The following is a 3,774-nucleotide window of genomic DNA, read 5'->3' as shown; positions in this document are numbered from 1 at the left end:
AGTCCCCCGCGAACATTTCTGCATTTACGTAGTAGAAAACAATTATGGGAGGGGCGGTCGTTCAGAAATCTATCATTATCTAAATCGTTTTCTTTTCTCTTCTGTGTTCGGCAATTGATTCCTCGCTTCCTTCTTTCATAAGCTTTCATAATGAAGGCATTTGATTTTTTTTCGCGGCTCTAGTGACAAGATAGGCGGTTTTGAAAGTCTCCCTAGCAGGACGGAAGCGTACTGCAGTTTTGGTCAAACCATTATGATTCACGCCTCGTCTGTGTACATGTTGTTATAGTAGAAAACAATTATGGGAGGGGCGGTCGTTCAGAAATCTGTCATCATCTAAATCGTTTTCTTTTCTCTTCTGTGTACGGCAATTGACTCCTCGTTTCCTTCTTTGTTTCTATTTTTGTTTACCCACGGGGTTCCGACTGGACTCGAGCAGAGCGAACAAAGGGCTGTTTACTTTTTAATTAAGGTTAATTGTCGAAATTACGTCGGATCAGAATTCTCAACGGAGATGTCAAGGGGTGATAACTTCTAGAGAACTATGCTAGACCGGAGTTCTTTTTTAGTCAAAATCCATTTGGCCTATATGTTACAAAATGACCTGCATTATTGTTGATGATAACGATAATGATGATATTTATTGTACATTCGAAATACCTACATATACATATGTAAGTAGTAATAACGTACATAGAGTAAACGGACTTCTAAAACGTATCTAAAACACCTCTGATCTAATATAGAGGTTTGGCTTCCTCTCGTCTGTTAGAAGTGTACATGTGGTATTTCTTATCTCCCTTTACCCCGCACATTCCCTCCTTTTTGAAGGGTTGCGCACAATAAGACAAATTTCCTAATCTAGATCGAGCCATTTCACTTGTGATATGAAACATTTGTGCTTGTTTCATGACAAATGATACAGAAGAACTACTGGGCGATCTATGATTTAGAACGGTTTCATATTATAAGATTTTCTATTCTTTTCTAGTGTCATTCAAGATACACATTCCTTTGTGTTTTTCTGTTGCTGAATTCATCCAAAGTTAATTTGTATGTTGTTTGGGAAATACACCAATCGCATTTACAAACAAATGATAAATATTTCCACTGCAATTAAGCATTCAGATTACAGATTTCATTCAGGACCAACTACAAAGACAACATTTTCGCGAAAATGCAGAATGTTTTCCCTGTAGCCTTTTGTCAAACTACGCGCACACTGTGCCAGTGAAAAGATGCCAATATAGGTTTAGCTGTCGCAAACCTGTAATTGTTCATATTCGCTGTTCAGCTAATATTCTGTCCATATTTTCGGTAAGCTAATATGTGGATGTTAGCTCTGATCGGTTTACGGCAGTTCTAATAGCTCTGATTGGTTCGTGAATCAAGAAGAAGAAGAAGACCGCACCAGCAAAAACATTATCGGGGGAAACATTAGCTGCTATATATTTCTCTTTTTCCTTTCACGTGAACACACCTGTTCCACCTGATCCCCTCACCTGTCTGTAGCTCACCTGGTGTGTGAATCCCCGACCTCCTACCTGACTATCCGATTGGAAAAACCAACAGAGCGCATTATAAGGTCTTCATTACACTCCATTTAGCGCTATCATCTCAGCTACCCGTGATGAGACCCCCCACGGAGTCCGCTCGCCCCATGTCGTGTGGAAGATTTCGGTGTAGTACAGGTGGCTTTGTCTGTAGGGCGGGGCAAAGACATACAGAACAAAAGAAACGTTTTTTAGAACTGTTGTGTTTCTTATTCTACTTGATGTGGATGTTGGTCACACCTGTATTTACCTGCGCGGTTTGGTGCGTGCACATGCGCTGTGGGAGTCGAGACGGGCCGGCGCCATAAAATTACTATCCTGTGGTGTGATCATGTGGCCACTCTCCAAGCAGAGGTTAGGCTCCGGATGGTTTTTGACGTATAAATAATTAGCCATATTAAATTATAAACATAGATAGCAGAGTTGTCTGTATGATGCTAAGATCTCCATTCACCGTTCACTTTTCCACCACGATGGTAAATTTTGAATATCTGCGATAGCTCTTATCGAGGTAGCAAAAATCATAACTCGGAAGACCAAATCAGGAAATTCTTATTCTCAAAGACAAAGCAAAGGTTCGGCTCCGGCTGTTTTTGACGTGTTTTAGGCGTGCTTTGTCGGGTTTTCTGTTTTGTCTTGCTTTCTTTATGTCCGCCGGCGCAGAAAATGGTACAAGATAGAAATCCCTAGCTTCTATAGCAGGCTTTTTGGGGCCTTTTCCCAATCTTTTTTGCTCTCAATACACTTTTGCTGGACATTTCTTTTTGTACTAAGTCGCTTAACTATTAGCCCCGTAGACGTCTATGGAGGCTAAGAAATCCCAACAAAAAAAAAACGTATACAAACATGTATATATATAGTGAAAAAACAACAACAACCGGAGCCTAACCTGCTTCAATGGAGATTATGCAATTTGACTGCACGAAAACGCATACACCGGCTTGCTGTTTCTTGTTTGCGTACGTTACATTAGAAACAAACTATTAAACCTAAGTTATAAACACTGGACAATAGTTTTTTTTCCAAGATAAAATCAACTGAAAGTTGTTATTGTAATTTCCGGCTGGGATCCGGCTATTTTGTTCCCCAATTTTGTACGATGATTATCTCTATTTCCAATCTGATTTGTGAAGATTCAGACGCTTGCATCATCACAGTACTATTAGTAGTACTATATTCAAACAAACACCAAGTACGTTATATCATTGCTGTTTTTTTATTTTTTTTTCAAACTCGTGGTCCATTTGATACTTTACTTAGAAAAAAATCTGTGACATGTATAAGAGATGCATCAAACCGTAACGGCCCTTTCAATCTCCGTCGAGAATTCTGATCTGTCGTAATTTCCACAATTATCCTCAATTAAAAAGTAAACAGCCTTTTGTTCGCTCTGCTCGAATCCATACGACATCCCGTCGGTAAACACAAATGGAAACAAAGAAGGAAACGAGGAGTCAATTGCCGTACACAGAAGAGAAAAGAAAACGATTTAGATAATGACAGATTTCGGAACGACCGCCCCTCCCATAATTGTTTTTTACCATAACAACATGTACACAGACGAGGCGTGAAACACAATGATTCGACCGAAACTGCAACACGCTTCCGTCCTGCTAGGGGGACTTTGTTCTTCCAGCAAGATGTTATGGCGAGTTCAATACAAATCGCCTGTCTTGTCACTGGAGCCGCAAGACGAACACCCTCAAGCGTTGTTAGGCAATGTTGATTTGATCATATGGATGACATCCTCTAGGCATCAAAAAACTGATGCGAGTATGTAAGTATAAAAAATAAATAGTGAAAAAAATAAGTTGCCTTCGTTATGAAATCTACGTTGCAAAAGGCAAAAAAATAGATGAATATGACCAAATCTATATTTTTGGCTTAATATTGTTGTAGAGAAAATAAGAGCGATCAAGTACTGTTTGTAGGCTTTTCATGAATAAAAAGTACTCCCATTTGTTTATTATTTATAATCTTATTTCATTATAGAAACTTTTTCACCAAATATAAACTCACAGCCGGCCTTAGACATAAAACAGAAGTATTTTTTGTTATTATAATAGCAAAGCATACATTACCATTTGTATAATTTTGATGGGAGGTAGACAGAAAGAAATCATGTTCCGTTCCATTTTTCACAATTTGCTTTTCGATATAGGGAAATACACTAAAACCATGCACTTGCCAAGCAATGCTGGAATGATATCTACTATTTTAC

The sequence above is a fragment of the Branchiostoma floridae genome, chromosome 2 (assembly GCF_000003815.2).
Source record: "Branchiostoma floridae strain S238N-H82 chromosome 2, Bfl_VNyyK, whole genome shotgun sequence".
Classification (NCBI taxonomy): Eukaryota; Metazoa; Chordata; class Leptocardii; order Amphioxiformes; family Branchiostomatidae; genus Branchiostoma; species Branchiostoma floridae.
Note: the sequence above shows the minus strand (reverse complement) of the source record.